The sequence below is a fragment of the Triticum dicoccoides genome, chromosome 3B (assembly GCF_002162155.2).
Source record: "Triticum dicoccoides isolate Atlit2015 ecotype Zavitan chromosome 3B, WEW_v2.0, whole genome shotgun sequence".
Taxonomy (NCBI): domain Eukaryota; kingdom Viridiplantae; phylum Streptophyta; class Magnoliopsida; order Poales; family Poaceae; genus Triticum; species Triticum dicoccoides.
In genome coordinates, this window is record NC_041385.1 from 42,119,212 (window position 1) to 42,140,793 (window position 21,582).

Here is a 21,582-nt window from a genome sequence, read left to right on the forward strand (position 1 = left end):
CACTATAGACAGAGCAATTGCAAGTTATCACGGTACTAGAATCTTTTATCTCCTGGTGATATTGGCCCCACATATTTGGGGTGTGTTAAGTTTTTTTAGATGCAACGCGCGAATGGAGTTAGATGCAATGCGGAAATGGAGTTCAAGTTGCTGAGTAAATCGGGCTATGTTTAGGGTGAATGCTGGTTTAAGCACAAACAGGAATTTAGGTTCGGTGTTTGAGTTTGCAAGGGAGGCATTGTCTATAAGATGCTTTCGGAGACCTTCGAGATAAATCGTGGAAGTTTTTTTTTTTGCGAGGTGGAAGTTGTTGTTTTTTGACGCAATGTGAGCTCTCTCGTCTTGAACAGAAAAGAGAAAATGAGACAACCTAAAAAAAAAAGATTCATCATCGGCGGGCTTCTGATGTCGGCGCTGACACTGAGCACGATGGTGGCGAGCAGCACACCCAGGCAGGCCGCCATCGTCCATGGCGGGCCAAACAAGGCGGCGGCGTCCCGGAGTTGGAACCTCGTGGTGAAGACATGCGTGCAAGGTCTCGCGGCCGGTCTCTCTCGTTGTAGGTGTCGGCTGCGCTCGCCGTGGTGCATGAGCTGCTTATATAAATTGATAGTGACGGTGATGGCTAAAGACAAGATCTTGTACCTGTATCTCATGTGATCATGGAATATGAACCTCGCGCGCGTGGCCGCCGTGGAATGAACTTATTACTGCATGTACACCCGCAAGCAGACCATGCTGGCCTCGACGACCGCGATAGGCACGGCCGGCTTGGGCATGGTCACGGCGACGGCGACATCGTCCATGGCGGTCCTGAGCTGGCCCAAGGCGCGGTCGTCCGGGAGGTGGAACCTGCGCGAATTGGAGCGGGGTAAACCGATGAATTGAGCAGCGGAGCCGAGGTGTCGGCGTCGTCAAGATCATGTCGCGATTCGAGTCTTTGACGGCGGCGCGCTCGCGGGCAGGGTTGTAGGCCTTGTGAGAGGGATGCTTGGATTCCGGCGTAGACAACGTACGGTGACCGCCGAGGTCCATGGCGGCGGGCATCCTCCCGGATTTGGAAGGTGGCGCTGCTGCACGTTCCGGTCGCTCGCGCTGGCGCCGGCTGCACGTTCGGCTGGCTGACTGGCTCTCGAGATGTAGCCGCCGAGGTGCCGAGTCCATGGCGAGTGAGCGCGCGTGCGTGTGGAAGAAGCAAAGAGCAGTAGGCGGCGCAAACATGCGTGTGTACGTACGTAGGACGTAGAGTATATTATTATTGAGTGTGTGATGAGGTGCATGCATGCATGCATGATGTGTGGATCTGCATTTCATTGCATTAATTCCAGGATCTTGAACCCCGCTCATGCACTGCATGTGGGAAGTCGTGGAATTAACCACACCACCGCCGGCCAGATTCATCAACCCCTGCCTTATTCTCTCTTCCCATGGATCGCTGAGCGTAAGCTGCTCTGCACATGTCCATGGATCGACGGGTCCACCTACGGATTGATTCTGCCCATTTGTAAGCTGTTTTCGGCTTTGCTCAAGCCAAAGATGGGCGCAGCTGGGCCGAAGTGCTGACCGAAAAGTTGGTCTTCGGCCTAAAAGAGGCCGACGAGGTCATAGTTCTGCAAATAACACATTAGGTCATGTAGTTTTCGAATTTGCTATAAAAAATGGCATAGTTTCAAAAAAAAATCAACTAGGCGTGGAATCGGAGATAAGGTTGCTGCTTTGCTTGGCTTGGCTCGGCTCGGAATCGGGATGGACGGCGGTCGTGTTGATCGGAGCGTGGGATGGATTGGGTGCTCGGGAGGAGAGGGCCCAGTTGGGTGTGACATCGTACGGTGCCTGTACCCGGACTGCTTGGAGCTCGGGAGACTAGCTTACCGGCGGCGGCCGGCCGGAATCGGAGCAGCAGAGGCGTTGGCGTCGTCATGATCGAGTCGCGATTTGAGTCTTTGACGGGCTGGTTTGTAGGCCCTGCTTGTGAGAGAGAGGCTTGGATTCTGGCAGAGGCAACGGTGACCATGAAGGATCAACCTGTACGTCCTAATAACGAAAGAAACGAGATTTGGGTGACTGGTTTCTCGGCCGACAATTCTACACCTACTAAAAGTTATACGTAGGGTTTCTCGGCCCTATCACACAGATCAGCCCGTTCCAAATTACTCGTCGCTGAAATGGATGTATCTAGAACTAAAATACATCTAGATACATCCATACGTGCGACAAGTAATTCGGAACGGAGGGAGTAGTACCGCTGAGTGTAAAACTGCTCCGCACATGTCCAAGGATCGATGGGTCCACCCACGGATGCATTCTGCCCATGTCCAGGGATCGATGGGTCCACACATGCAACGTCGGTTGCTGATTGGTTCTTGATCTAGTCCTACGGATCGATCCTCTTTTTAATTACCCGATCCTAGCCATTCATCTATATATATCCGGCGGGTGGATCCGGCCGTGTCAACACTATTGGATGGCCCCGTGAGGTTGGCATGGTGACGGTGACCGCGCCCGATGTTGACGTCCGAGAGCCTTCAAGTCCGCTGGTGACGGCGATGCATGTTGGTGAGCACGTATGAGTCTTGTCCTCCATGGGTTGGCGCGTGCGTGACGGTAGAATTTGTATGCGCCGTGCTCTCCATGAGATTGATTTCACGCCAACGGAGCCAAGAAGCCGCCGATCGAGATCGATTTGTATGATCAATCAATTTGCACCCACGCGTGTAGTCCGGCCCGCACGGGTGGCCACCTTCGGTCGACGCGTCAACGTTTCTATGGGTGGTTTTAAGGCCGTAAATGCAAGCAATTGGTGTTGGCTCGATCGATCGCGCACATGGACAAGAAACAAACAATTTGACGTGTGTATGTACCCGGACACGGGCCGTTGATTTTGAAAAAGGAAAAAATTAAAGCGATACGCCCGACCCTCCTTAATTGGGCCGCGCAAGCAAGTTTTTTCCTCTTGTTGTGTACTTTCTCCGTTGATACATAGAGGGTGTGATAATAATAACGAAATGAAGTTGTTGGTTTTAACGTGTGACGGGGTGAAGGAAGGAAGAAAAGAATGGTGGTTTTCGTTATTATAATAAGAAGAATAAGAAGAAGAAGAAGTTGTTTTAGACGCACATAACGTAACGTGGCGTGTCGTGGTAAATAAAGACTCGCTGCAAGCCAAGTTTTGATAAAAAAAAAGGAAATATAAGGATTGGGTCATGGGAGGCTACCGTGAGCGTGAGCGTGAGCGTGAATGAATGGAAATGAGGAAAAAGCGATCACCTCGAATCGAAAAAAGAATAAAGTGGGCCGGCGGACCGTATGCATCGGCCGAGCCGACACGTCGGCTACCAGCGCCAACAAGTCGTGCATCGGCCGGTGATCGACTCAAATCCAAACTATTATAACCTACCTACATGCATGCGCCACAAGAAGACCACCCATGTCCATTATAAAAGGGCATCTACGACCCTAATCACAGAGCAGGAACCCCAGGCATATCTGAAAAGATTGGCTTAACCTCCCAGTAAACACGCTTTCTCAATCTCAATCTCTCTCTCTCTCTCAGGTTGCCACCATCAAGACAGGATGAGGTCGTTCTACAAGATGCTACTACTTTCGCTTGCCCTTGTTGCACTGCTATCCTCAGGTATGTGGCGGCTCGCTAATCCCTGAAGACTGCCGGCAGACCCCAGTCATCCCTGGGCCATGTAACCCCAAGGCTTGTCTCCGCAACTGTCAAATCAACGTTGGCCCCGGTGCGGTTGGCGATTGTGATGCTGGCGGATGCCGGTGCACATACTGTACTGCATCTCAACGGAACTAAGCAGTGATTGTTGCTTAATTTTTCTCAGTTTCGATAATATGCAAAATGTTGGGTTCTTTTTTCTGTCTGGCTACCTGGCAAATACTCCTACTTGGAAATTCAAATCAGGAATGTCAGAAATTTCATTGATTCGAGGAGCGGTTGCCTGATTAGCATGTTTGCTTGTGATTACCACATCTGAAAATTAAGGTGTGGTCCTCTAGCCTCCCCTCTCCCTTTGCTAGAGGTGTGCTGCTCTAGTCTCCTTGATTTATCTTCCTTTGCTAGCGTAGTAAATTGATGGAGCTCGTGAAATCATGAACGGTGTGCAAGTTATAACGCACATATATAGCTAGCGTTTGTCCTTTCAAGCTGACAATTCGTTTATATTCACGTTAGTAATAAAGAAATTGAAGCCATTTTCATGCACGGTAGGCAGCAAGAACTGCGTCGTCATTGATCAAACGTATGCAAGTGGGTTTTGTCCTTCGGCTACAATGAATTCACACATTTTCAATCTTTAAAGATCATCCCTTTCCCTGCTGGTTCTCCACTTGTCTGTCGGATCCTAACACATGCACTATCCCAAAATTCATACCACGATGCAGTCAAATCTTTATCTGTTCTAAATGTTCAACAAAAATTGGTAGTCAATGTCGCCCACAGCGCAATAGGAGTAGGAGGGATCAGAAAGTTATGAAGATAAGCTTGCCCTGCTCGGAATTTCAAGGAGGCTAGACAGGATGCTTTCCGGATATGCGATCCCAATGAAACATTGTGTGTCTCATCTAGTTTTGCCACCGAGCCACGCCAGTTCTTGGGGTACTGTGCTCGACACCAACCCAGCCGTTCTGCAAGAATCACTGGGGCTTGCTACGTCCAGTGTAGTCACGGTTTGCGCGCACGGGACACATTGCTGACGTGATGGAGACCCCGACCCGGATCCACGTTGATGGTTGTGCATCCTAAGCGCTTACTGGGCACCAGCGATGTGCAATTACACATGGACATGGCCATAGGAAACAAACAAGGTGCTGGCACGCAGACTGAAAGGAACCCATTAGGGGCGTGAGACTCTGGCAGGCGTGGACCACATAGTTTTACCTTTTTAATTAAAATACGTTGAAAATGTAACCGTTTTCGTTCCTTTTGTATGAAATCCGTCATGTCTGTATGAAATCCGGCCGTGTTTGCATGAATTTCATCAATTTGCTGAAAAGAGTTTGAAAAGTATGTGACTAGCGTTGGATGGCGTCCTCCGCATCTGTGTCCGTGGACTGTTACCTCCCTGTCCGTGGACGGATGCGGGAGAGAATTTGCGGGTTGCCGCTGGAGATGCCCTTAGCACGTTTGCTTGTGATTAACACTTCTGAAAATAAAGGTGTGGTCCTCTAGCCTCCTGTCTCGTTTAGCTAGAGGTGCTTGCTCTAGTCTCCTTGATTTATCTTCGTTTGCTAGAGTATTAAATTGATTGTCCTTTTGAGCAGACAATTCGTTTAACATGCACGTTAGTAATGAAGAAATTGAAGCAATTTTCATGCACGGCGACGTGTCAAACTGCCCTAAACTCGTTCAACCAGGATTGCTACTTTGGCATTTTTTGCTCATGGAAACGTGGTGGTGTTTGAATATTATTTTTTTGTTTTGGCCAAGGCCTAACTCTACTGTAAATAACTGACATGCTCACCTTATTATATAGAAATGGTTGGCGGCTTAATTCACACATCTTCAATCTTTAAAGAGCACACGTTTCCCTGCTGGTTCTCCACTCTTCACTTGCCTCTCGGACCCTCACAAACGCACTCCTACACTATCTCGAAACCCAAAACTCATACCGCGATTTCTCTCAAAAAAAATACTCATATCATGATGCAGTCAAATCTTTATCTGATCTAAATATTCAAAAAAATCGTAGTCAATGTCATCCATGGCGCGATAGGAGTAGGAGGGATTAGAAAGTTAGGAAGATATGCTGGCCGTGCTCAGAATTTCGGGAAAACTAGGCAGGATGCTTTCCGTGTATGCTATCCCAATGAAACATTTCGTTGTTCATCTAGGGCTGCCACCGAACCACGCCGGGTCGTAGACAAGTACTGTGGGATACACCAGGCTAGCCGTTCTGCAAGAATCTTTGGTGCAGTTGCGGTTTGCGCCATGGAACATACTGCTGACCTGATGGAGACCCGGACCCACCTTGAAGGCTGCGCATCCTAAGCGCTTACTGGGTGCGAGCGATAAACAATTAGGCATCAACGTGGCAATAGCAAACAAAGAAAATGCAGGCAAGCAGTCTGCAAGGAATCTACGAGATAGGCAGGATAGTCAAGCTTTGTGTGCTGGCGTGGAACATAGTCGGCCATGGCTTCACATCACCAACAGTCCTGCATGGATTCTTGGGTTCCGATCAACAAATAATTCCTTCAATCTCCCGATCTTCCACGTACTTTGTTTCTGAGGCACAAATGATGGGACATGTCCGGTAAAATATGTTCATTAAAAGGAAAACGAATGAACTAAAAAATGAAAGAAAAGGATTAAGATCAGTGAATCTACCCAAGTTCTGATGTAGTCCTAATTTTTGCATTTCACCCCGTGGCCACCCAAAATTAGCTCATGCTCCAAATTGAATCGCCAACAGTTAATCCCTGGAGTTCCATTTCTTAAAATTTTGACATCGGGTTGCGTCCAAATGTCCCGGCAGCTCATGCATCATTAGAATATCAATAGCAATCTTGTTCGGTAGCTTTTGACTTGCCAACATAATTTAATCAAAGAATGAAATGCCTCTCAATTTGGTGTGGAGAATAGACTGCCAGCATTCTTGCGCAGAAGTGCAGTAATGAATTGGACTAGTAATTGTGTGTGTGGGTGTGTGTGAATTGAGACTTGCTTGGATGTTTAGGTTCTTCGTGGTGGAATCAACCACCGGGCTTCGAGTCCTAGACTTAGCGATGATGCTTGCATTTTTCTGGATTCATTTCAGCCTTTCGGGAGGGTACCTGTGGTGACTTTCTCAATCCCAAGATGATGTCGGCCCAGTCTCTCGGGGGTAGATAGGATATAGTTACTTGGTTAATGTTAAGATCAATATTAGGCATGATATTAATTAATGGACGGTGCTAAATATGTTTAACTCACACCGGAGAGACATAGACCATTGAATAGATGTTGTTGAACGGGTGAGATTTGTTGAATCTGCGTAACTCCTAAAGATTGCCAGCAGACTCTTGTCATCCCTAGGCCGTGTGGCCCTAATTAAGGCTTGCCTCCACAACTGTCAAACAAACATCGGCCCTGGTGCCGTTGGCGATTGTGATGCCGGTGCACATACTATACTCCATCTGTGGTTAATTAAGCAGAGAATGTTGCTTAATTTTTTCCTATATCGGTAATAGGTGAAATGTTAGTTTTTTCTGTCTGGCTACCTGTCAAATGCATGGAAACTCAAAACGGGAATGTCAGAAATTTCATCGAGTCGAGGGGCAATTGCATTATTAGCGAATTTGCTTGTGATTACCACATCTGAAATAAAGTTGTGGCCCTCTAGTCTCTTCTCTCCCTTTGCTAGAGGTGTGCTGCTCTAGTCTCCTTGATTTATCTTCCTTTGCTAGAGCAGTAAATTGATGGAGCTCGTGAAATCGTGAATGATGTGGAAGTTATAACACACATATATAGCTAGCGTTTGTCCTTTTGAGTAGACAATCTGTTTAGTATGGACGTTAGAGCATTTCCAACAGGCACCCAAAAACTGCTCCACGCGCTAAAATTCGGGAATTTTTGAGCGCTGGACAGCTCCAGCAGAAGCTATAAAATAGTGCGCGCACAAAATAGGGTTTAGCTGCGCTGAAAAACGTTATCGCGTGCTGCAAATTTGAGACGCCGGATTGCGCGCGCTTTATAATTTATACTGCGTCTTTTTGAGCATCTAGTAAACCAAGATTTGATTCTCGAATTACGCGCACTTCATGATGCAAGAGGGGTTGTGACTGCAACAACAGCCATATTGCAACCTCGAGGGACGGCGGCGGCTTTGCAACCAGGCTCGGAGGCCCACAATGCTAATTGGTGTTTTGCTCGTCCTGTCGCATCATCACCAATTGCTGCAACGTGTAGGTACGGGAACCGGCTGAGGTGTTAAGACGGAAAAGACAGAGATACTGGACGGCAACAGCTGAGACGACAACTTGGCACTTTCATGTAGAAACAAGGATATGTGTGTGTGCTCATGGAATCCATTTGCGTGACTGTCGCATAGGAGCATGTACGCTGTTTTTTTTTTATCTGCCATGTAGTCAATTGACGCACGTTCTGCATGCCAAAAGCGTGTGGCCCATCCAGCCCATCCCACGTGACAACATACGCGTCCGTCTACGGAGATAATTATAATCGTTGGATATGCCGGATCGCATGGCTGGCTAGGCGGCTTAAATTAGGCAAACATGAACCGGATGTTGCCTAGCAGTGGCCGCCATGATTTATAGACCTCGCACCACAAGCGCGACACCTGCGATCTACTATATCTAAATAGAAGCACCCCACTACTTGATTTCTCTTGACATGCAGACTATTCACATCAGCGATTAACATGCTGACCTAATTTCACCTCAGCAGTTTAGCCACATCATTAATTCCAAATACATCTCATATTCATGTTATTTAATTTCTCTTTCTGTACGCTCTATTTCTTCACCGAGAACCGCTTCATTATCCCCAGAGACTGAAGTCTATTTTAAACCCTGATGTTGTAGAGCATGACGTAGATGAATCTCGACGTTTAAATCCCTGAAATTGATACCCTAACCTCATCAATCTCGGTCTAAATAAAACTTCAGGCAGTTTAAGGAGTGGATTTGGTGACGTTGCATACCAAAAAAAAAATTCGCCTGCCTGGTCCATCTCCTTCCTCCCGTTCCCGTTCGATCCACCGCCGCCAGAGACGTTCGACCCCGCCGGTGCCCCTGGCGAGCTCGTGCTCGACCACTGCCCCACGCAGGCACGGCTCGCCGTCGCCGGCAAGGACACCGCAGCGCCGCCACCTTCTTCTATTTCCTCCTTCGTCTCTGCCCGAGCGCGCCGCTTCTTCATCTCCGTGGCAGTTTGTTTCCCCAAGAGAGCATTATTTCTTTCCCGAGATTCTCGGTCGCTATTCCTGCTTCTTCAATCTCCACGGCAGCCCATCTCTCTATTCACCTTCTTCAATCTTCGATTCCCCATCAAATCCCACTACTGTATTGCAGATTTGATTTTCTTCTCCCTTCTTATGCATGGGTACAGATGCAGTTCACCTCCGCTTTAAGAACTGCCGCCTGGGCAGCGGACATACGTGCACGCGGGAGGGCATCGTCTCGGAGGACCCGTCGGGAGCCATGGCGACGGCCATTGCGGCCATGCCGGAAGGTTTCGCCGTGCGACCGACGCACTTGCACGCGGGAGGGCGTCGTCTCGGAGGACCCATCGGGAGCCGTAGCGACTGGCCGGTGCGGCCAGGCCAGAAGGCTCGGCCTTGCGACGCCGTTGGCCGCCTCTGTGGTCAGTCTCGCCGGGGAAGCAGAGACGCGCGGATCAAGCCGGAGGGCTTCGCTACATGCCGTCGCCCGCCAACAACGACGTGCGCTGCTGACGACACCACGCAAACAGTCGCGCCGCAATTCCCCGCCGCGACGAGCGGCGTCGGGGCCGAGGGCCTCCACCGTGTCGCGCCGCCTCCACTGTCAGCAGCGGTGTCGCCAGTAGGTCCAGCCTGACGGAGCGTCGTTGTTTGAAGCTGCATGCGAAGTCACATGCAAGGACCAAGCTATGTTGTTTGCTGCTCTTGAGTGCGTCGTACTAGGCTGCTTATTCGGTGAAGAACATCTTTCCAATTCCTGGTTGGAGTAGCACCCGGTCGATCCAGCCGATTCGTACATGCATACTGTAGATGAATAGACAAATACACCATTGGTCATTAGATCTTTGATCTTAATTGCAGAAAAAAGAAGTGCAGCTTCTCCATACCATCTTCATCACACCTTTCTGTCCTGCTCACAGACCCACCTGGATAATCAGAGACTTTGAGGAACGAATTTTAAGTTTTCATTGTCATATCCATCGCCTATTGGAGCCACACGTGCTGCCCGAGACACATATGAAGAACTCACGGTCTCTTCTGTTTACCAGGTTCTCCCTGTTCCTTCATTGCCAATTTCATTTACTCTTGCTTGCTTTTTTCATGTTAGATCACTATCATTTATGTACAATATATTACACGATGACTATTCTTGCCTTCCTTAATTACCTTGACTATGTTTTTTTTTGAAGCAACCTTGAGTATGTTCAGAGAGAATGTGTTACGAGTATTTTGCCCACCTTGATACATTAGCACGTTATTTAGTTTTTCACGGCATGTTAGGCCACTTTGTTTGAACAGTTCAAATTAGCACACAGAACACAAGAAACTAATGGACCATTATTTCAATAAATCATGGGTTTGTGATAAATCTTTGTATCGAACCCTTGCATTTTGCAAAGCAACTTACCTGAGGATCAACAGTGTCAATGACTATGCTTTCATCTGCTACATTTTCTGCACACGTGCCAACAACGCTCAGTCCATAATTTGAGCATGGAAAACACTGGACCATGTATTGAGAAACATCAAATTATGGTCTCCATCTATTGTAATTGAGAAACATTCTCATACTTCTATGCGCTTTAAGCAGAACAAATACAAATATATATTTGAGTGAACAAATTCTTTATCCTGACTGTATTGTATTACTATACTCTACTACCTATTGGTCAGATATACTGTTGAGTATAAAATGGGACACCATATATCCATGTCACAGTAGTACAAGAAGACACCCCTCCAAATAACTAGAAATAGATTATGCAAGGTAGGGTTCATGCAATCAATACAATATATATGTATACCACTAATAATTTGAATCATTGCCTCCATATGAAAGTTATCATGTTGTTGCTTATCGTCACCTCTATATGAAATCTCATATTATTGATTCAAATTGTTAACTTCTTTGCTATGTGGGTGTTACTTAGAAATCCACAACAAATTTCCGCTGCAATGCGCGGGGCATCAACTAGTATGAAGATGTGGCCGGTATTTATGATTTGTGTGCGAACTTCACCTGTCTAGGTCTTTAAAGGATGCTCCTCCTTCTCTGCTCTCATTTCACACATGTTCTCGCACACTTTATTTCTGAGACACGGTGTTCATCATCTAGATAGGTTTTCTAATCCTCAAAATTCTAGTTTGTGAATTGAGGCTTAAGCGTATGCCATCTAGGCAGGGACGCGTACGCGTTAAATAGGCACAGCTCCGAAGAGACTACAGAGAGAAGGTTGCGGGAGGTTGTACGGCGAAAAGAAGATCGATCCTACAGGCCAAACCAAAACTGAAACAGAAAACACACGCACGCCTCCTACAATGTGATACACACGGTTTATACATACACCGTGTATAGACATAGAATACAATGTTTAACACTCCCCCTCAATCACGACTTATGTAAGTTGAGATTGTGTCCAAAAGCTTCTAGCTGCCTCAAAGAAAGGGGTTTAGTAAACCCATCAGCAAGTTGATCACCAGTTGAAATGAACCGAACATTCAACAATTTGTTGGCCACCCTTTCTCGCCAAAGTGATAATTAATCTCAATGTGCTTTGTTCTAGCATGTAAAATGGGATTAGAAGACAAGTAAGTAGCGCCAAGATTATCGCACCAAAGTGATGCTACTCTGGGATGATGAATGCCCAACTCTGTCAGCAAATTCTGAACCCAAATAACTTCAGCAGTAGCATTAGCAAGGGCCTTGTACTCAACATCTGTACTTGACCTAGACACAGTAGCCTGCTTACGAGCACTCCAGGAAATAAAATTACCTCCAAGGAATACTGCAAAGCTTCCTGTTGACCTCCTATCATCAGGACAGCCTGCGCAGTCTGCATCAGAAAAGGCACTGATAAGCTTTGAATCTGACTTACAAAGTTGGATCCCATGATCCTGCGTTCCTTGAAGATATCTGAGTATCCTTTTTACAGCAGTCCAATGCACAGTAGTAGGGGCATGTAAAAACTGACACACCTTATTAACTGCATAGGAAATATCTGGCCAAGTCAAGGTTAAGTACTGTAATGCACCCACAATACTTCTATACCTGGTGGAATCCTCGGATGATAGTATGTCTCCATCATGAAGAGATAGTTTGTCCGAGGTGGACAAAGGTGTGGATGAAGGCTTGCAACCTTTCATACCCATGCGTTGAAGTATTTCTTGTACATATTTTTCTTGAGACAAAATGATTCCACGTGCAACTTTCTTTACCTCAATCCCAAGAAAAAAATGCAGGCTGCCTAGATCTTTAAGTGCAAAGTCCATACCCAGATCCTTAAGAAGAGCATCAACCGCTTGAGATGAGGAACTTGTGACAATAATATCATCAGCATAGATGAGCATAAAAATGGTGACCCCATTCCGATGATAAAAGAATAAAGAAGTGTCTCCTTTGGAAGCAACAAAACCAAGAGACTGTAATTTTGAATACAAGCGATAATACCAGGCTCAAGGTGCTTGTTTCAAACCATGTAGTGTTTTATCAAGTTTGCAAACATGACGTGGTGAGATGGGACTTTCATACCCAGGAGGCTGCCTCATGAAGACTTCCTCTTCCAGAACACAGTGCAAAGCGCGTTCTTTACATCTAGCTATCACTTGCACCAATTCCTAGAAATTGCAGCTGAAAGAACTAACCGGATAGTACCAGCTTTTACCACCGGACTGAAGGTATCCTCATAATCAATTCCATACCATTGATTGAAACCTTAGGCAACCAACTGTGCATTGTACCTTAGATTTTCGCTTGATCTTGTACACCCATTTGCAGTCAATGACATTCCTTCCCTTGACTGCTAGAACGAAACGCCATGTTTTGTTTGCCATAAGAGCTGAATACTCTTCATCCATCGCCCTCTTCCACTTGGAGTCACTAAGAGCTTCCGGAAATTCCTCGGTTCACCTGTGGCACAAAAAGAACCCCAACAAACACAACAATCTTTATAAACTTTGCGTTTATTAATACCACTTTGTGCCCTTGTATGGGAACACACAAGACGAGGCGGTGCTGGTTGTGCAGCTTGAATTTACAGTCTATTAGAAGAAGCAGAAACAGCAGGATCAGAATCGGCCACAGAAGATCCCGAGTCAGCTGCAGCATCCGATCTCGAGGCGAACTCTTGTAACGATCCAGGAACAGCATCGGCGTGCCGCGGAGTGGAGCCACTTGGCGGCCTCTCACCGGGCCGCGGCGCACCTGAGCCAGAGCGCCCCGCTCTGGAGTCGCCACATGGAGCGTGCGGAGCCGCGGGAGCGGGAGGCCCACCTGGGCCCTCTGGCCCCGAGGCGGATGCGGGCCGACCAGGAGACCGTATGGCAGAGGGCCCTCCTGGCCGCTCGCTTGGCCCAGCTGTGGACAGCGATCCCGAGGGGGATGCGCCTGGCACCGCTGCAGCGCCGGATCCCGAGGGGATTCGCCCGCCAGAATTAACATCGGGAGCGGCGCCCTGATCTTCTGTGCTATCGGTGTGCTGCATAAAATCATGAAGATTTGCACCAACTTCTTCACTATTTCCTTGCCCTGTTTCCTACACACTGTTAGACAGACTAGCATCAAAAGTATCAGGCATTGACATATGACCAGCAAAAGTAGGTGATGGAAGGAGATGAGGCGGCAAAAGAATGAGCCCTTTGGGAAGTTGGGCACCGGCATTGGATGAAGACTAGCAAAGGGGAAAACTTGTTCATCAAAAACGACATCTCAAGAGATGTAAACTTGTCCAGAGGAGATATCTAGGCATTTATATCCTTTGTGGAGGTTGCTATAACCCAAGAAAGCACATTGCGTGGAGCGGAACTCAAGTTTGTGCTTGTTGAACGGGCGCAAATTTGGCCATACGGCACAACCAAAAATACGAAGGAAAGTAATAGTTTGGTTTAGTGTCAAAAAGACATTCTAGTGGAGTTTGATTTTGTGATGGTTCTACTAGGAACATGATTAATGAGATAAACAGCAGTGCGGAATGCGTCGTCCCAAAATTTCAGCGGCATGAATGCACGAGCTAGAAGAGAGAGGCCAACCTCCACTATGTGCCTATGTTTTCTTTCAGCAGATCCGTTATGTTGATGAGCATGAGGACATGAAACTTGATGAGTACTGCCAATGCGGTCAAAGAAAGAATTCAACTGTTGATATTCACCTCCCCAGTCCATTTGCATGGCAATGATCTTGCGATTAAAGAGACGTTCAACATGAGCTTGAAAGAGATGAAATTTCTCAAACACTACAAGAAATATGTCAACTTGTGACCTTCTCTTAGTGACCCCAGCTGAAATGGTCGTAAATCCATGGCCATTTCGCTTGGAGGGGTCAAACCTGAAATTGCCTTACACCAAATGGTCATAAAGCAAACAAGAGTGGTCCATGACCTTATTTCTACCTGATTACGACCAATATAAATGGTCATGAGGTACTTATTGCTATGACTAGGTGCCACCTCATCAGTTTTGCCTATGTGTCATGTCCATGTGTCAATTTTTGCCCTAGGTTGTGAAGCAACCTATATTTCTGTCATTCCCAAAATTCTGAAAAAAATCTCATAAATTCTTTGGGTCATATCTTCGTCAAATATGTAAAAATTCTTCCTTGCCTAGTTCAAAACTAATTCAACAATATTCATTTTCCTATTCTGTTCAGAACATCACTTTGCGAAGGAAGTGCTATTTATATATTCTTGATTGCCCTCAAAATTGTTGGGCACTCTTTCCTATCCAAATCATTGCCTCATGACAAAATTCAACTCCATTTGCCTAGCAAATCTTCCTCGGCAAATTTCCAAAGTTTTTGTCCACCTAGAAGCATTGTGAAGGAAGTACCTTTTTTATATATCCAAATGACATGAAATTTATACAGTTCCTTCATACGCAAAAATTATCACCCTCCTCCAAATTGCAGCTCAGCCAAATCATCTATGTGAGCCCAGGTTCAATTTATATTTTATGGCCAGATTGGCACGTTGCAAAGCAAGTGTTTTCTAGACCCCTCCTATTACCCTCAAACTTTTTGGGCACTCTTCCATACCCAAATCATTGCCACATGATAATATTCAACTCCATTTTCCTGGTAAATCTTTCTCAGGAAATTTCCAAAGTTTCTACCACGAGAGAAGCTTTGTGAAGTAAGTAATAGCTAGGCTTACCCAAATGATCTAAAAACTTACCAGCGCATGACCATACCTATGTAACTTACCTACACCAAATTTGAGTTGATTTCATTTATCCAATTTCTCTCGCTAATTTTCCCAAGTTTTTGTCCAATGAAGAACATTGTGAAGGAAGTACCACTTTGGCATGTCCAAATGGTATCAATTTTCTACAGTGCTTTTATATGCCCAAATAACCACCCTCCACCAAATTTTAGCTCAATCCATTCATTATTTTGCGCCCAGCTTCAACATTTATATTTTTGTCCAGTGTGGTACTTTGCAAAGCAAGTACCACCTAGGATCCTCCTTTTGACCTGAAAATTTGTGAAGACATTCTTCTTAGTAGATGATAATCCTCAGCCAAAACTCACGCCCATTGGCCATGTGCATTTTCCGTATCGCTAATCAAATACTTGGCTGCTAATTCATATTTGAGCATAGGCCGGTCTCCTCATGAGATTCTTATGTTGTAATTTTCTTCCTAGCACCTACATGGGGAGTGCCCAACCCACTAGACATGCCTTGGCCTCCCTGCACGCATGTCAATGCCAAGGTCACGCGGTGACCATGCGGCGGGCATGCTAGTTTACGCGCTTTGGAGTTGGGGCCCTGGGCCACTGTCCAAACCTCGACGTATCACCACCAAACCATGTATTTATACTTAAATAGATACTTATGTAACTAGAAATGATTATTGGAAAAAATAAAAAGAAAACAATAAGGTAGTTGTAGTTCAAATTTGACCGGCTTCCTACTAAATCGGCGGAAATTTGTATTTTTCACAAGAGGTGGATCAAAACTTTTGAAACTCAACCATTTTGTCAATTGTGCATTAAATATGGCCTAGTATTTTATAAAATTGATTAGGTCCAATTTTGCAACAAATATATGGTAGGTCCTTCACAAAAAAAACTCATTTCGGGCACTCGAAAAATGGAAAATGTATTTTCCATGAAAAGAAAATGAAAACACCCTTTGGCAAAATTGTTTGGAATTCCAAGATGCACCCTTGTGCATAATATGATATCATTTGAACAAACTATGCCACATGATGGCTCATTTCTGAGAACACTTTTTTAAAATAATTGCCGTATTACAAGTTTATTATTTTTCATGGTAACTTGGTCAAATATAATGACACAATGCGAAGGTTTTCCAATTTTTTGATTTTTTTAGAGTTTTTTATGCCCATTTGAAAATACGATCAAAACGGCGGGAATGACCGTTCCTAGCTAGTGGTTGAATCTTGGATTTTTTTGGTGTTTCTATAATTAAGTAGATACTTTTGTACCTAGAAATGATTTTTGGAAAAAATAAAGAGCAAACTATGAGGTAGCTGCAGTTCAAATTTGACCCGCTTCCTGCTGAATCGGCAGAAATTTGTCTTTTTCACCAGAGGTAGATCAAGGCTTTTGACACCCAACCATTTGGTCAATTATGCACTAAATATGTCCTACTGTTTTTTAAAATGATTTGGTCCAATTTTGCAACAATTATTTGGTAGGTCCTTCACAAAAAAACCTCATTTTGGGCACTCGGAAAATGGAAAATGTTTTTTTCGTCCAAAGAAAATGAAAACTTCCTTAGGCAACATTGTTTGCCATTCCAATATGCACCCTTGTGCACAATATGAGATCATTTGAACAAAATATGCCATAGGATTGATCATTTGGCTTAAAAGCCGTTAATCTCCACACATGATAGCTCGTTTTTGAGAACATTTTTTTAAAGAATTGCCGTATTACAAGTTTAATATTTTCCTGGTAACTTGGTCACATATAATGACACAATGCGAAGGTTTTCCAATTTTTTGATTTTTTTTGAATTTTTCATGCTCATTTCAAAATGTGGTCAAAACAGCGGGATGACTGTTCCTTGCTAGTGGTTGAATCTTGAAAAAACTTTTGATGTTTTTATGATTAAATAGATACTTATGTACCTAGAAATGATTTTTTGGAAAAAAGAAGGAACAAACTATGAGACAACTGCAGTTCAAATTTGACCCGCTTCTAGCGGAATCGGTGAAAATTTGTCTTTTTCACGAGAGGTGCATCAAAACTCTTCACACCCAAACATTTGGTCAATTTTACATTAAATGTGACCTAATACTTTATAAAAATGATTCGGTCCAATTTTGCAACAAATATATGGTAGTTCATTCACAAAAAAGCTCATTTTGGGAACTCAAAAAATAATTAAAAATAGATAGAAAGATCAGAAATGCATATGAATTTGTGCTCATCCATAAAATGTTGTCTAACTTGAGTGAAAATTTGTGTGATACCTGTCGTGGTTCTAAACCTGATAGTAGAATGGGTGGTAGGTATGGAGAGGCAAGATCCTAGCTATGGAGTAGTTGTATACGCAAGATGTTTACGAGTTCAGGCCCTTCTCGGAGGAAGTAACAACCCTACGTCTCGGAGCCTGGAGGCGGTCGACTGTATTTTGAGCATATGAATAACAGAGGTGCGAACCCTTGACACTGAGGAGGGGGGTGGCTTATATAGAGTTCGCCAGACCCCTCCGGTCCTCAGTTATGCAGGGTTAAAGGTACATTAAGATAGGGGGTTACTGGTAACGCCCACATAAAGTGCTATGATGACCATAAAAGCGACTTAATGACCGACCGTTTGGGTGCAGACTGGCTTTAGATCTTCTAGCGGTCGAGTGGTTGGCTTCATGGTCGAGTGTCTTCCAGTTGGTCGAGTGGAACCCTTCCAGGTCGACTGAAAGGTAGCTTCTTCTAGAGATGTCCTTGGGGAGGGTGTCTTAGACAGGTTCATGACCGTACCCTAGGTACATGACTTCATCATTAGCCCCCGAATGGATCGAGGTTTGAGTGGGGAAGGAGTTGAACATACACCCGACTCATTCTTGTGTTGCAATAGTGTCTTGTCTTAGATCAAATAGACTTAAGCGACGACATCAACTTCTTTTTCAGTCGCCTTGATCCATTCTTTGTATCCGTCAAGTGCGTTGTCTGTACTTGGTGATTCCCGAATGACAGTCACGCTAGAAGGTTTTTCCGTGACGGGGTGACTGGTATGGATCTTCTAGAGGTTTTTCTTCGACGGCACATCCAGCCACTTCAATATCGAGATCATCCGATGTGGATGTATTCTGGTACTGAAGACACCACTCAGGTCCACCCGGAGGAGGTTGAGGATGCCACACTGGAGAGATGGATGGCCGCCATCACTGGGAAGAAAGATAACCCCCGAGGAGCCCGGAGGATCCCCCCACTCGACCAATCGTACGAGCCAGACAAGGTTCAATCCCGTATCTTTGACTCTGACTCTGCTTACTCCATCTTGTTTGCTTAAATCGGTCGACTGACTTTCATCTTGTTTGTCTTCTTCCAGGTCACCACTGAGATGTACTTGATGCCCAACGGGGCGCAGGAACCAGTTGAGGAGAAAGAAGGGAGCGGAGGTGAAAGCCAGGAGGAATGGCAGTCTGATGGTGGGGGAGACGAAGATGATGACAGCTCCGACAAAGAGGAGGAGGAGGAAGAAGTCGACCCTCCTCGCATGGAAAGGCGGTCCAAGCTCACTCATGACCCCGTGGTTGAGCGCGGCAAGGCTATCGTGCCTGTCGGGCAGTCGACAAAACATCCTCGGACGACTTCTCCGGCGCCGACTAAAAAAGCGCCGAAGCAACCCCGAGCGACATCGTCGAAGCCGACAAAGGTTTTGCCCAAGATGAAGATGGTTATCCCCACTATTTCCGGGTACAACAGAACTTGAGCTTTTTTGGATTTCCGTTTTTAACTTTGAATCTTTCCTGTAGTCCCTCCTCATGTCATTGATCTCCCTGATGACGATGATGAGGCGCCGTTGAGGCGGAGGAGGACTAAGAAGGCACCTGCTGGCAGGACTGCTCAGGTTGCATCGATGCCTGAGGCACTGGTTCATGAGGGTGGTAACACCACTCGGACTTCTGTGTCTTTCGCTGTGCCACTGACGAGTATCTGGCCTTCAACGTCGACTGCTGATCCGCCTTCCCTTTTCGCCACGCACCACGTCCCGGAGGATCAAGTGGGTGCTGCTAAGGGGGCTATACGCCAAGCGGGGCTCATGATGGAGCAGATGAAGGTGGTCCGGGAAGCCAGCCAAGCGGCCTATGATTCCAGTTCAGATCTTCAGAGAAACGTCCAGGTTAGTTGATCACCACTTGTTCTATTAGGATATGCTACCTGAAAGACTCTTCTTTCTGAAGATCTTTGTATCTGTACACCCAGTGGGTGTGTGGAGTGAATTTTCGGACTGATGGTGGCATGCTGAGTGCACCCACTGGGTGTAGTCCCCGAGAATATGGTGGACTGCTGGCAGTCGACCGTAGTCTTTATACATTGTATCTCTTTGATAACTTCTTCACTCGGTCTGGTCTGTCCATGTCAAGTGGAATCTTGAAACCGGTGGGGAATGCTGAGTGCACCCACTGGGTGTAGTCCCCGAGACTATGGTGGACTGTTTGTAGTCGACCGTACTCTGAAGAACCCCTTTGTCTCTTTTTTTTTGTCTCTTTCGGTCGACTGATCAAACCGAGTTGGTAGGATCAGTGGGGCCACGCTAAGTGCACCGACTGGGTGTAGTCCCCGAGACTACTGTCGAATGTTTTGATTTGGCTGTAGTCTTAGAAACACAATGATTTTTCTTAGTCACTCGGAAGTAACCTATCTGTGACGTCTATCGACTGATTCTTTGCAGAAGTCTTGCGAGCTTGTAGCTCCATACATTGAATTGGAGAACAAACAGATCCATCTCAACCTTGACATGAAGCTTGCACAGGAGAACTTGCAAAAGGCGAGAGATGAAGCAAAAGGTATGGCTGGTGAGATCTTGACGACTGTTTTTATTCTTCTATCCCTTCCTAATTCTGACCTCACTGTCATTTTGCAGACAAATTGGAGGAGGCTCTGAAGAAGAAGGATCATGATCTTGCCGACGCGCAACAGACAGCTTTGAACAAAACCAAGCTCGCGGAAGAGAAGCTGTCTTCAGTCGGAAAACTTGAAGAGGAGAACCCCAATCTGAAAGCTGCTCTCGAGGCGGCAAACAAGGAGGTTAGCCGACTGAAGAACGACAAGATAGCCCTGAGCGACAAGGCTGGTGAACTGGCGGGGAAGAGGAATGATCTAGAGGCTTATCTGTGAGGGCTCGCCAAGAAGCTATTCCTCATGCTTGAAGGTAATTCCTCTTATCCGACTGACTTGTTGCCGCTGACTCATCATAGAACCATTAGCTTGAACTCGAGTTGTGTTTGCAGAATTCTGTCAGAACTTCAAGGAAGAGACTAGTTGAGTGGAGACAAGTCTGGACCCCATTAACTCCCCCGTGAAGGATGAAGCTGCCATGAATGTGCTCCGGCTGGAGTCTCGTGTTGCTGCTGTGGTGGACTACCTCGCTCGACTGAAGGTCGCGGTATCGCAGATTGACTCAACACTCTGGCCAGGCGAAACACTTCAAAATGACCTCAAGTCTTTAATGACTTGACTGAATGATGTTCCAAGTCGAGTGCAGGAATGGAAGAAGTCTTCTGCCAGATGTGGTGCTGACTTCGCTCTGTCCCTGGTCCGCGTTCACTGCAAGGAGGTGCGAGAGGAAAGGTTGGCGTCCATCAAAGTTGCCAATACCAAGAAGTACGACTTCCAATCTTTCATGGAGACTTTCATTGGTGCTGCCACCCAAATCGCTGATGGGATCGACCTGGACCAGTTCGTTGCGCCTTCCAGTCCTCCGCCTGAGGAGTAAAAAACTTCTATGATTCATCTTAAATTTGCCTCGAAATGCCGAGTGATCCTGTAACCGATAAACTTTAACGGGCTTGAGGCCTGGGTACTTCTGCATCCTTAGGATGCTATCCGAACTTTACTTATCGTCGAAAATATGCTTTTGTTTGCCTTCGAGTGAACTTTGCTCTTCACTCGGATTTTGCTTCAATGCTTGAGATGCAGCTCTGAGGTGGATCCAGTCGACCTACACTTCGTTGTTCTTGCAGGTGCAGGAGAAGGAAACAGTCGACCTGTACCTCGCCGTCCTTGCGGATCGGGATGGAGCGCACATTGAACTTGTGGCGCAGCTCCGAAGGAGAAGGTAACAGTCGACCTGCACCTCGTCGTCCTTGCGGATCGGGATGGACCGCACATTGTACTTGTCGCGCAGCTTCGAAGGAGAAGGTAACAGTCGACCTACACCTCGTCGTCCTTGCGGATCGGGATAGAGCACACGTTGTACTTGTGGCTCAGCTCCGAAGGAGAAGGTAACAGTCGACCTACACCTCGTCGTCCTTGGGGATTGGAATGGATTTCATACTTAGGCGAGTACTGGACTGCAGCTAAGCCTCCGAGTGGGAGGGTTGCTCTCCACTCGGTAGGATTTTTGTTTTACTTAGGCGAGTACTGGACTGCAGCTAAGCCCCCGAGTGGGAGGTTTGGTCTCCACTCCATAGGATTTTTCAAACTTAGGCGAGTACTGGACTGCAGCTAAGCCCCCGAGTGGGAGGGTTGCTCTCCACTCGGTAGGATTTTTCAAACT

The 21,582-nt window shown here is 46.2% G+C and overlaps 1 long non-coding RNA gene across 1 annotated transcript in view; it reads right to left on the reverse strand.

The window, feature by feature from the left end:
* Positions 1-3,490: 3,490 nt before the first annotated feature.
* The window catches only part of LOC119280699, a 20,863-nt gene continuing 2,771 nt past the window's right edge, over positions 3,491-21,582 (reverse strand). Inside the window, exon 3 of the long non-coding RNA XR_005138152.1 lies at positions 3,491-3,834. This is a non-coding gene — a long non-coding RNA (uncharacterized LOC119280699). The remainder of the gene's footprint in view (positions 3,835-21,582) is intronic.